The 13885-nt window shown below is 38.0% G+C and overlaps 1 long non-coding RNA gene across 1 annotated transcript in view; it reads right to left on the reverse strand.

Annotated features, from left to right (window-relative positions):
• The window catches only part of LOC117202631 (uncharacterized), a 67535-nt gene that overhangs the window by 22329 nt on the left and 31321 nt on the right, over nucleotides 1-13885 (reverse strand). The window contains exons 5-6 of the long non-coding RNA XR_004485118.2: nucleotides 7626-7735; nucleotides 5335-5426 (exon numbers count right to left, since the gene is read on the reverse strand). This is a non-coding gene — a long non-coding RNA (uncharacterized LOC117202631). The remainder of the gene's footprint in view (nucleotides 1-5334; nucleotides 5427-7625; nucleotides 7736-13885) is intronic.

Consider the following 13885-nt stretch of genomic DNA (forward strand, 5'->3'; position numbering starts at 1 on the left):
TGCTCACTAATCCATCAGGTAGAGGTAGAGTGAGTCTTTTCACTCCTCTGTTAACCACAGGAAGGGTGAGAACCAACACCAATTAAGTACTGACCTTGTGTCTTTATTAGGTATGCCATTTGCCTTATATCATTTAACATTCCTAATCACTTTGTCCCCTTTCTATAGGTAAGAAAACCAAAGCTCTAAGAAATTAAGAAATTTGCTCATGGTTATTTAGCTGGAGGCAGTGGAGTCTGTATTAAAAACCAAGGCTCTATGTCTTTGAGGTTCATGCTTCTATGATGTATCTCCCTGTTGGTCTGTATCTCTGCACATGGTATTGATTATATACACTTTGGTACCATGTATGTTTTATCTCCCCAAATAAATTGCCAGCACCTTGATAAAGGGTTACTTGCCTTGGACAATTCTTGTATCTCTTACAGCACATAATACAGTACCTTTTGTATATAACAGGCTTAATCAATATCTATTATATGACTCTGAAATTTATATCAATGAAAAAGAAAGTCATATTTTTGAGGTAAATTAGATATAATAAAGCATCAGTGCATTGAAACTCTACAATCCCTGAAGTACATTAAAATGTCCTTCATAGACTTACAAGTCTTCATCTTTTTCCTCATTTTACTAATTAAGTCATTTTCTCAAGATTACAGACAAGAAAAAGAAATCAATATCCAATTATTCTTTTCCTGTTTAAATTTCTACTTTTCCTGCAGCATTATTTTTAATTCATTTTCCTTGTATTGGTCTTTTACTTTAGGTATATTATTTGTCAAAAACACAATTGAGGGCTAGCTTATGATGCTTCCCACCATCCTTAACAATATTTCTAAGGAAAACTGGCTTAAAAATGGAATGTGGGATATCACATCTTTGTAAACAATAAGCTTCTCATACACAATCTGTATTGCATGGTGTCTAGCTCAATGCAAATGAGAATGCTGGTTGAGTTGAATGTAAAATAAGCAGTAAATCTTCACAGGCACATATATTCTTAGTAAAGATGCATGTGGTATATGTCTATTCTTAAATCATTCATGTTAGGCAAGATGCAAATGCTTCAGTGCTTTATTCTTCCTCTCATTCACACAGTCGTCTACACAGCCCCTTCTGGCTGGAGAAGCAAATACTCAATAACCATACTACTCTGCCAGTGTAGATGGATTTCAGTCTGTGTTTTGTTTCACTACAGCAGCATCTTGTTTCAATAAAAGCTGGCTCTCAGCCTTCTTGTGGCTCTTATTCCAAGCTGAGGATGCATGCTTACGAGCTGCCTGTCTCTTTGCGTTTAGCTAGAAGTGTTCACAGCCCCTCCCCCAACCACCCTTCCCACTGTTTCTGCTACTACTTTTATTCAATTCAACACTTGAGGGGACTGCAGATGAAATGCCTCTGAACCTAAATTGCCAGCAATGGAAATAACAACCTGTCTTCTGACCTGCCCCTCCCTTCTCCACCGACACTTTTCGAATCTGAGTGTAGGAGCACATAGCTGCTCTATCTCTCTCTTGGGTTTAGCGGTATAGTGGCTTTTCTAGGCTAGAAAAAAAAATTACCACCTCAAACGAAAATCCATTAGGGAAAATATTTGGTAAGAGAAAGAAAGAAGTAGGCATGCATAAACTTAGAGGCTATATACAAATTTGGTGAAATACATGATGTAGAACAAGAGATCAGAATTTACACACCACACGGCAAAGTTGTCACCTTGGGAGATTATACACTAACTTTACCGGCACTAATCACTGCTAAAGCATTTTTGAAATTTCTCTTACAGAATTGCTCTCAGTGTCAGCACACAAGATATATGAGAAAATAAGCCTCTTAACACCCCATTTTTTAAAATCCTAGACAGTATTACTCAGTTTAATCACTCACCATGTTACAAGACTTGTCTATGAGTGGATTTTACCAATTTAAAAAATATCAAATCCTCCCTCAAAGAAAACCTTAACACTGATGAAATTTAAAAATGTGGTGCAGGCTTTAAGGAAAAACCTACTATGTGCCAGAAGGCAGTAGCCACAGTAAGTAGTAGTATTCCCATTTTAGAGTTAAGAAAACTGGATTATCAGAGAGGTTAAACAACTTGTCCAAGGCCACACAGTCAATAAATGGATAAGGGAATTTATCCATTTTCTTCCTCAGCAAAGCAGGAGAAATGCCAGCTCTGTCTCCCAGGATTCTTGGGAGCACAATTAGTCCCCTGGGGAAGGCTTCCAGAATGTCACAGGAAACCCCAGGTTCTCCAGCTCCAGAAATAGCTACCTGGCTTCAATGGTACATGGCTTCAACGCCAGGGTGATGCTGGAGACCCAGAAGTTCCTTTGCCAGGAACAAAGGTGGAAAGAACAACAGATGAAGAAGCAGACTCCTACTCCTAAGGGGTTCAACAATTATGACTCATAGAAAAAAATCAAGGACCCCAGTTATACCCCTCCCAAAGGGCCCTTCCAACAGGTCACTAGATTGAACAGATTTCAAACTCCTGAGAAAGGGAAACCCTCTTATTCCTGATCAGGAGAAGAATGGATGTTTTATGTCATGCGTTAAAGGACATTTTCCTATGGGGGTGGGATATATATAAACGTAGTGGTATTTTAAAGTCTTTGTCCAACTAGGCTATTAAATCAATATCATTTAGAATTAATTTGTGTTCTGATTAAATTTTATTTCTATTTTTTTATCACAGATTTATGTTTTTGAAGTTCGGTTTGCCAGGTCTTTCAGTGGGGAGGGTTTTAACTGTTTTATTTTCCTTCTCTCTCTCTCCCCTCCCTCCTTCCTGTCTAATGGTTTATAATTGACTTCAGGCAATCTCTCAGGGCCCCAAGTCCAAAACCAAGACTTAAATTTGGGATTGAGGACCCCTGTGCCACCACGGTATTGGGCACATCACCATATAGTCACTGAGCTAGTGAGAAGACATTTATTTTCTGGTACTAAGGTTGTCTGGCTTCTCCTGAAGCCCCTGGCAAGACTTGGCAGCAGCTCTTCCTTCAGTTTGGGCTGTGGGGAGTCCCCACCTTAGTCCCTGGTTTCAGAAATCCAGTTTGGCTCCTGTTTCCCACTCCCTCCCACAACAAGGAACAACTACTTTAGGGGCTGGCCTTCCAGTCATCATTGTCTCCATTCCCAGAGCCCTCCTCATCCATGGATTCAAACCCTTCTTGCCACTCACTAATTTAAGTTTCTGTTTCATTTTTTGGTCTCAAGGGTATTTATCTCATTTATGAATACACCATATCTCTTAATTTTCTTTTCTTTTTTAGTATTTATTTTATTTATTTTCCTTATTTTTTTGGCTGCATTGGGTCTTAGTTGTGGCACATGGGATCTTTGTTGAGGCATGAGGGATCTTTTTCATTACAGAGCACGGTCTGCTCGGGTTTCTCTCTAGTTGCAGTGCACGGGCTTCTCTCTAGTTGTGGCGTGAGGGTTTTTCTCTCCCTAGTTGTGGTGCGTGGGCTCCAGAGCACGTGGGCTCTGTAGTTCGCGGCACGCAGGCTCTCTCGTTGAGGGGCACAAGCTCAGTAGTTGTGGCGCATGGGCTGAGATGGGATCTTAGTTCCCCGACCAGGGATGAACACGCGTCCCCTGCATTGGAAGGTGGATTCTTTACCGCTGGATCACCAGGGAAGTTCCTAATTTTCTTTTAATATCTGACTAATTGCTTTTTTTGTGTGCAGTGGGGTTGGGGGGTGGTGCTCAAAAAAAGAAACTATAGAGCCATCTTTTTTTTTTTAATTTTATTTATTTTTGGCTGTGTTTTGGGTCTTCATTGCTGCCTGTGGGCTTTCTCTAGTTGTGGTGAGCGGGGGCTACTCTTTGTTTTGGTGCTCAGGCTTCTAATTGTGGTGGCTTCTCTTATTGCAGAGCACAGACTCTAGGTGCGCAGGCTTCAGTAGTTGTGGCACGTGGGCTCAGGAGTTGTGGCTTACGGGCTCTAGAGCACAGGCTCAGTAGTTGTGGCACATGGGCTTAGTTGCTCTGCAGCATGTGGGATCTTCCCAGACCATGGATCAAACCCGTGCCCCCTGCATTGGCTGGCAGATTCTTAACCACTATGCCACCAGGGAAATCCCTATAGAGCCATCTTGACCAGAATTCTTCTCACTGAATTTGTCTTCAGAGATTTCCTTCGGGCATCTCAAATTTAACATGTCTAGGACTAAATTCATTATCTTCTCTCACCAAAACCTGTTCTTCTATATTTATTTTAACTTGATGAATGTTATAACAATTGATCTAGCCTCCAAAATTAGAAACATCAGCTTCATTCTCAGTTCTTGCTTCTTCCTCCCTCATCATTTCAAATCTGTCACCAAATCATACCGAATCTATTTCAACAACAACTCCTGAATCTATTCATCCTGTCTAAGCCCACTTTAGTGAAGAATTCATGAACTTTCTTGCCTGAGTGTCAGCTATACTCTCCCTGCCGCCAATGTCTTTCCACTCAAGTCCATATTTCAACTGTTTCCAGATTCATTTTCCCAAACAAACAAAAAAACAACTCTAAGTCTCTTTAAAGACTTTGTCTATTATCTAGAGAATGAAGTTCAAAATTGTTAGCAGGGGTTAGATTGGATGGGTAGGTCGAGGTCAAAATGATGTTGGGATGTACTGTGTGGCTGAAGTATAGTGTTTAGAATGAATGAGAAATGGGATTTATGTTTATGATGTTCTCATATAATATTTGAGACAATCGCTGGCATGAACAAAGATGTGAATGTATGTATGGATGAATGTAACTGTCTAAGGGTGGTGTGCTGGTTATTCTAGTAACTCTCAGATCCATTCTTTGCTCTTCTCTAGCTCTATGTCTGAGAAGCTGACCTCTATTGACTGCATCATCTGGACTTCCTTGTGCAATGGAGGCACCAGCAGGAGGTGGAAGGGCAAGAGGAGATCTGGGTATTTATTCCTCCTACTCTATCTTTGTTTGCCATCATTCTGGTGTTCTGGCAGGGGCTAGGTCCTTCATGGCTAAAGCTCCCATCTGACAACCCTTCTTCTGTGTTCAGTGCTCAAGGGGCTCTGGTAAACTCCATTCTTCCCTTTGTGGCTTGGGGATGGGTGGAAATGGCTTCCACTGTAGTTAGTTTCTGAGTACCTCACCATTCCTCCTTGCTTCCTTTAACCCTGCACATACCTCTCCATCTAATCTATTGATTACATTTTTTTAAGATAAACCCCTGTTCCCTTGCTGTACTCAGTAAAGATGGTGTGAAATATATTTGACTGAGAAGGAAGCAAATGTGAGTTTAAGTTCATTTAACAACAACAACAACAAAAAAACCCCTAAAAAACACAATATCCTACCTTTTCAGGAGTAAAGATTATTTTCTATTTTAATGAGCATTCAGGCATTAAAGTCCAGGTGGAAGGATACAGATTTATTCTTCTAAATTCATCTGCAAAAGAAGAATTAGTGGTTTTACTATTGAAATAATCTGACATCTATTACACTCTTGTTGGATTTCCCATTGCTGGCCATAAAATTTGAGAAGCTATTTGAAAGTAGTCTATTCTAGAAGCAATATAATTGGGCCATCTTAATTGATTATATTTCAGCCTTTTTAATCTATAGAATGCCTATCCATGAATCATAATTAATAAATCCACAGTGCTGAGAATATGACACAATACACCAAGCAGCTGGGAAAGAAAGCTGTTTGTGCTCATTGCTTCATCTAGATGTAGAGGTCCATCTGACATATGCTCTTACTTCTCTGACTTCCTTTCTAAAGTCAGAAGCACATTTTGTTTCTCTCATAGTGGTTAAAAAATGACACATTGAGACATGTCTACAGGCTGAAGTATGAGCCAATTTCTAGGAACTGAAAACTGTTGCCAAAAAAAGGAAAAAAAGACACAAGAGAGAGGCACCTCTACAAATTCAAATTGTCTCTGTATACTGTCATTGAAAAATAATGACTTGCATTCTGTGCAGCAACAAGGAAGCAATGTTGTGTGACTCTTCCCTATTCAGCCCCCATCCCTCACAACCCCCTTTCTCCCAACAACCCACATTTCATTCACATCTAACACTGGAAAAAAGTATGTAATGAAGAGATGAGGGGGAGTTAGGATTGGAATCATGTTCTTTGTTGGGGAAATCTGCAAGCTCTGTTTCCATTTGAATGGCATTTCATTTTGCCCAGTTCAGGGTTTGTTGATCGTTCATGCTGTCTAGAAAAGCTTTGATTAAACCTTCTAATTTCAGCTAAGTTCTTTTTCTGCAGGGCAAGCCCTTGTCCTGAAAGTATAGAAATGTGGTCAAAAGGAAAACAACAAAGTAGGAGACTTGAAGCGAAGGAGTTAGCAAACCTGAAGGGATAATAAGTTTGGTGAATTTAACCAGTATAATGTTATGTTAACCAAGCACCTCTTTTGATACCTGTTGTACTAATTTCTTACACTCCATAATTCTGATGCGTAAAAAGTTAAAATCTTTACCTCTAAAACCCATTTTCCATTTCTTTTATATATATATATATATATATTTTTTTTTTTTTTTTTCTTTTTTTGGCTGCCTTGGGTCTTTGTTGCTACGTGTGGGCTTTCTTAGTTGCGGTGAGCGGGGGCTACTCTTCCGTTGCGGTGTGCGGGCTTCTTATTGCAGTGGCTTCTCTTGTTGCGGAGCACGGGCTCTAGGCGCGTGGGCTTCAGTAGTTGTGGCACGTGGGCTCAGTAGTTGTGGCTCCCAGGCTGTAGAGCGTAGGCTCAGTAGATGTGGCACACGGGCTTAGCTGCTCCGCGGGATGTGGCATCTTCCCGGACCAGGGCTCGAACTCGTGTCCCCTGCATTGGCAGGCGGATTCCCAACCACTGCGCCACCAGGGAAGTCCCTCTTTTATATTTTTACAATAGAAATGATACAGACATAGTCCTTGCTGGCTCAAAACATGGGTGCCTTTGCTTCCAGAGTGTTCTTTTTATTTGATTCATGTGGATAGAAAAGCAGAACTTACTTATTTCTCCAGCATGGAATTTCTGATTTTGCTTTAAGTACAGTACTTGTTCAGCCAGGTCTTTCCAATTCATTAACTATTACTACTTGATTTTAAATAACTGTGAGAAATCTATTCTGAAAAGCAAGCTATTGAGAGGTATGTGTGTGTATTAGTGAGTATGTGTCTCTGTGTGTATACACATACATATATATCTCCACAATTATTTAGAACCTTGACATATGTTTTAAAAAACTTGTTCAATATTTTAAAATATAGAGAATAATATAAGAAACATCTTTGTACTTACCGTTGAGGTTTGAGAGGGCAAGTAAATTTCATCCCTCATCCTCCCTACCCAAGTTCTGACTCAATTGAGAGAGACAAAGAAGTCAGGCAAATGGAAATAAAGCATGCTGTACAACCAATAAAGTCTATGTTGGAGGATATGGCCTAGGTATGTGCAGAAACACACAACACATCTTCCCTTCTAACTTCTAAATGACAAGTAAGAGAGACAAAGACAGGCAGATAGGGCTCTAAATTGCAGCTTCTTTCTGGTAAGTTTGGAAAACATGGCTTGGGTATGGAGTAGCAATCGGCTTAGGCACCTGTAGCCACGTGGACACAGTTTTCCCTGGTTTCCAACACTACGCTTACCTTGTAGCCAACAGCAGACCAGGGCACAAGCTCTCTGCAGAGAGGAGAGAGGTGCTAAGTTGGGAATGTCCAGTTCCTCTCCAAACACACCAATCAGGTAACTTTCTCTCCTACTGAGAAAGAACAAAGGGGTATAGCTAAAAAGGAAGAGTGTTTATGGAAAAATAACTTCTCAAGGAAATCAGAGGGAAACTGTAGCCCACTCAGCACTCAACCGTAACAAATCAATATTTTGTTATATTTCATTCATTCTTTTCTTTTACATAAATAATACATTACAGATACTGTTGAGGCCTTCTCTGTACCCTTCCATGACCTCATTCATCTCCTCTTTCATCTCCACTGGTGACCACTGCCCTGGTGTGTACCATTCAAAGCATGTTTTTATACTTTTTACACATATATGTAGCTCACATATGTGTGCATACATATAAACTATATATAGGGCTGTTATGCATTTTATAAGTTTTGAGTGAGTGGAATAACAGTAGCTATATAATTATGCAACTTTCTTTTTTCATGCAACGTGATGTTTTTGAGATTTATCCTTATAGATACCTGTAGTTGAAAAGTTTTTAATTACATGAATAAACCACACTTTCTACTCATTCTTCTATTGTCAATTAGTTGTTGATTTATTCCCCAGTTTTTACCATTATAAACAATGCTGAGACAAACAGTCTTGTACATGTTCCCTTCTGCATGTGAGAAGGAGTTTCGATGGAGCAGTGATTCTCAGCTTAGGTAGGATATTGTATCCCTCTCACCCCGAAAAGTGCCTGGAAATGTGTAGGAACATTCTGGATTGTCAAATTACAAGGACGAGTACTACTAGCTACAGTGCTGGGCACCAGAGATGCTCAATGTCCTTCAATGTGTTGGGTGGTAACACATAAAGAATTGTCCCAGCCCAAATCAAATAAGTCCACTGCTAGAAACACCACTCTAAATATATTCCCATTTGTAACAAAACTGTATTATAGGATATACAAATCCTCATCTTTATTAGATGTTACCAGATGGCTCCTCCACTTGATGTAACCAATTTATAAGCTCACTATTTCTTAACTCCATATCCTTGCCAACACTTGTGATTATCAAATTATATATATTTTGAAAATCTAATAAAAATTTTCTCATTATTGTCTTAATTTGCAATTCTGGGTTTACTTGTTGAGGCTGAACATATTTTAATGTGGCTATTTGAGTTCAGTCTTCTGTTAAGTCTAGTCTTCTGTGAAATGTCTATTCCTATCCTTTATTTACTTTTCTGTTAATTGTCTTTTTTCTTATTTATCTATAAGAATAACTGTTCACTACATTTTAAATATAGTGGTTATGAATCCTTTTGCGTATATTGTGACTATACATCAATGGTATACGTTGTAAATGCCCCATCTGTGTCTTATCTTTGAATTTTGTTTGTGGCATCTTTTGCTGAACAGGACATTTTAAAAGTTTCAGTGTGGACAAGTTTATTAACATCTTTTCTGGTTTGTGCTTTTTCCATTTTAGTTATTAAGTTCTTTCTTACCACACTACCCTCCTATATTTTCTTCATAAATTTTAATGCTTTGCTTACCCCACTTTCCACATGTAGGTCATCAATCTTTCTGGATTTTTAAATTAATTAATTAAGTTTTGGCCGCATTGGGTCTTCGCTGTTGTGCACGGGCTTTCTCTAGTTGTGGCGAGCGGGGGCTACTATTCATTGCGGTGCGCAGGCTTCTCATTGTTGTGGCTTCTCTTGTTGCGCAGCACAGGCTCTAGGCGCGTGGGCTTCAGTAGTTGTGGCACGTGGGCTCAGCAGTTATGGCTCACGGGCTCTAGAGCACAGGCTCAGTAGTTGTGGCTCATGGGTTTAGTTGCTCCACGGCATGTGGGATCTCCCTGGACCAGGGCTCGAACCCATGTCCCCTGCATTGGCAGGCGGATTCTTAAGCACTGTGCCACCAGGGGAGCTCCCTTTCTGTATTTTTGTTGTTGTTGTTGTCATTTGAGGTGGAGATCAAATTTTATTTTCCATATGAGTTACTAATTGCTCCAGCACCATTAATGTAAATGTCCATGATTTTCCCTTCCCTGTATAGCAAGTCTCTATGTATGGATAAATCTGTTTTAGGACTTTCTATTATGTTCCCATGATCCTGTGCAAATACCACATTGGGTTGATTAATATGGCTTTATAATAATTTCTGATACCTGTTAGGACAAGACTCTCACAACTTTGTTCATCAGAACAGTATTATCTGTTCTTGACTCTGCATTCTTCTATATAGATTTTAAGTTCAGCTTGACAATTTTCATGAAAAGGTCTTTTTGTAATTGGCTTGGAATTGCATCAAATGGGTACATTAATATGGAGAACAATTTAACCTTTATAATAGTGGGACTTTCTATCCATAAACATGATATATTCCTCTATGTATCCAAATCTTCTCATGTCCTTCAATAATGCTTTGCCATTTTTATACATAAAGGTTTTGAGATTTCTTGCTAGAATTATTCATAGACACCTTATAATTTGAGCTTCTTTTTGATTCTATTTGATAAAGTAGTACTTTAATTTTCAGTTTCTTAAGTTAGTTAATACTGAAGAAAGGGAATGTTTTTAATTTTTGTGTGTATATGTATTCAGCAAACTTGTTGAATTTTTTTTAGTTTCAGTATTTTTGTCTGTAAATTTTATAGGATCTTTTAAATAATTATATCATTTTCAAATGAAGTACTTTTAGTCTCTTGTTCCATGTCTTCTCTCCCTGTCTCCCTTTCTCTTTCTCTCTTCCCCATTGGTGATCTTATTCCTTTATAGTAAGTCCAATATCAGTTAGTAAATGGTGAATATTAAGAGTGATAGTGGATATCTTTTTAAAGATTAATTTTAATATGATTGCTTCTAAAACTTAACCATTCAGTATATCTGCAATAGTTTTTTTTTCCTAAATCAGATTTACTGAGATGTAATTTATATACAGTAAACTTCACTATTTAAGTATACACTTTGGGTAAGTGTATACAATAGTATAAACACCACCAAAATCAAATACAGAACATTTCCGTCATCCAAAAAATTCTCTCATGACCTTTTTCTTTTTTTAAAAAATTATTTATTTAATTAATTTATTTTTTTTGCTGCACTGGGTCTTCGTTGCTGCCTGCGGGCTTTTTCTAGTTGCGGCGAGCAGGGGCTACTCTTCATTGCAATGTGCAGGCTTCTCATTGTGGTGGCGTCTCTTGCTGTGGAGCACGGGCTCTAGGCACGTGGGCTTCAGTAGTTGTGGCACACAGGCTCAGTAGTTGTGGGGCATGGGCTCTAGAGCACAGGCTCAGTAGTTGTGGTACACGGGCTTAGTTGCTCCGCGGCATGAGGGATCTTCCCGGACCACAACTGAACCCGTGTCCCTTGCACTGGCAGGTGGATTCTTAACCACTGTGCCACCAGGGAAGTCCCTCTCATGACCTTTGGTAGTATATTCATTCTCCCTACTTCCAGCCCCTGGCAACAATGGCTCTGCTTTCTATCACTATAGAGTAGTTTGTGGTTTCTAGAATTTTGTATAAATGTAATTATACTATATGTACTCTTTAGTGTCTGGCTTTTTTTCACTCAACATAATTATTTTGAGATTCATGCATGTTGTTGCATTTCAATAACGCATTCCTTTTTATTTTTGAGTAGTATTCTATTGTACAGACATACCACAATCTGTTTATCCATTCACCTGTTGATAGACTTTTGAGTTGTTTCCAGGTTTAGGCTATTATCAATAAAGACACCATTAACATTCATGTAAAAGTCTTTATATTGATATATGCTTTTATTTCATTCTCTTGAATAAATACCTAGGACTAAAATGGTTGGGTCATAGGGTAGACATATGTTTGATTTTTTTAAGAAACTGCCAGATTGTCTTCCAAAGTGACTGTTGCAGTAGATATTCCAAACCAGTAGTTTATGAGAGTTCCAGTTATTGCAAATCCTTGCCAACACTAGATATAATCAATTTTTAATTTTAGATATTTTAATAGGAGTATGGTGGCATCTCACTGTGGTTTTAATTTGCATTTCTCTAATGACTAAAGATGTCGAATATCTTTTCCTGTGCTTATTAACCACCTGTATATCTTCTTTGGTAAAGTGGCTGTCCAAATCATGCCCATTTTAATCTTATTTTTAAATTACTGAGTTTTGAAAGTTCTTTACATGTTCTGGTTACAAGTCCTTTATCAGATATAAGTTCTTCAAACATTTTCTACTGGCCTGTGGCTTGTCTTCATTTTTCAAAAGTGTCTTTCAAAGAGTAGAATTTTAAAAATTTTGATGAAGTTCAATGTATCACTTTTTTCCTTTGTGGTTCATGCTTTTGGTGCTCTATCTAGAAATCTTTTTTTAATCTGAGTTTTTGTATATGGTATGAAGTAAGGACTGAGGAGGGTTTTTTGCATATGGATGTCTAATTTTTCTAGCACTATTTGTTGAAAAGATTATCTTTGCTCCAGTGAATGGCTTCAGCACCTTTGTTGAAAATCAAATTGATGTAATATGTGTAGATCTATTTTTGGAATCTCTATTATGTTCCATTGATCTATACATCTTTCCAATACAGTATTGTCTTAGTTACTGCACCTGTATATTAAGTCTTGAAATCAGGTAGTATGAGTCTTCCAATTGTGTTCCTTTTTTCAAAAGTATTTTGTCTATTCCTGATCTTCTGGTTTTCTACATAAATATTAGAAACAGCCTATCGATTTCTAGGGGAAAAAAAAGTTGCTGAGATTAAGATTGCGTTCAATCTATGGACCAATTTGAGAACTGACATTTTATCATATGAAGTCTTCCAGCCCATGATCATGATATATTTCTCCATGTAGTTATATTTTCTTTAATTTCTCTCAGCAGTGCTCTGTAATTTTCAGCATATACATCTTACACATATTTTCTTAGACTTAGCCCTGAATATTTCATAATTTCTGATACTACTGTTTTTATATTTCATTTTCCAATTGTTGACTGCTGTATATAGAAATGCATTTGATTTTTATATATTGACCTTGTATCATGAGAACTTACTAAACTTAATTATTAGTTTTGGGAGCTTTTTTGAAGATTCTTTGGAATTTTCTATAAAGATTATTATGCCATCTGTGAATAAAGGCAAATTTAGTCCTTCCTCTCTAATCTGTATGCATGTACTCTATTATTCTTACCTATTGCACTGACTAGTACCTCCTGTACAATGTTGAAGGAAAATCTTACCCTGCTACAGATCTTAAGAGGACAGCACTGTTTTTCAGCATTAAGAATAGGGTTAGCTGTAACTTTTAGTTGAACCCTTTATTAGTTTGAAGAAATTCCCTTTTATTCCTAACTTGTTGAGCTTTTTAAAAAAAATCACGAATGAGGTGAATTTCATTAAATACATTTTCTTCATGTATTGAGATAATTTTTTGGGTGGGAGATCTGTTTTACATGGTGATTGACTGCCAGTTTTGACAGATAATTTATCAGGTTCAGGATGTTCCCGGAAATCCTCTTCTAATTTTTAAAAAATTGAATGGGTTTTATTTTTGTTTAATGCTTTTCCTGCATTTATTAATTTAAACATCTTTATTAGAGTATAATTGCTTTACAATGGTGTGTTAGTTTCTGCTTTATAACAAAATGAATCAGCTATACATATACATATATCCGCATATCTCCTCCCTCTTGCGTCTGCCTCCCACCCTCTCTATCCCACCCTTCTAGGTGGTCACAAAGCACTGAGCTGATCGTCCTGTGCTATGTGGCTGCTTCCCTCTAGCTATCTATTTTACATTTGGTAGTGTATATATGTCCATGCCGGTCTTTCACTTCACTCCCAGCTTACCCTTCCTCCTCCCAGTGTCCTCAAGTCCATTCTCTATGTCTGCGTCTTTATTCCTGTCCTGCCCCCAGGTTCCTCAGAGCCTTTTTTTTTTTTTTTTTTTAGATTCCATATATATGTGTTAGCATATGGTATTTGTTTTTCTCTTTCTGACTTACTTCACTCTGTATGACAGACTCCAGGTCCATCCACCTCACTACAAATAACTCAATTTCGTTTCTTTTTATGGCTGAGTAATATTCCATTGTATATATGTGCCACATCTTCTTTATCCAGTCATCTGTCAATGGACACTTAGGTTGCTTCCATGTCCTGGCTATTGTAAATAGAGCTGCGATGAACATTGTGGTACATGACTTTTTAAATAAATTATTAATTAATTAATTAATTATTTTT

Source organism: Orcinus orca, chromosome 20, assembly GCF_937001465.1.
Source record: "Orcinus orca chromosome 20, mOrcOrc1.1, whole genome shotgun sequence".
In the NCBI taxonomy this organism is placed as follows: Eukaryota; Metazoa; Chordata; class Mammalia; order Artiodactyla; family Delphinidae; genus Orcinus; species Orcinus orca.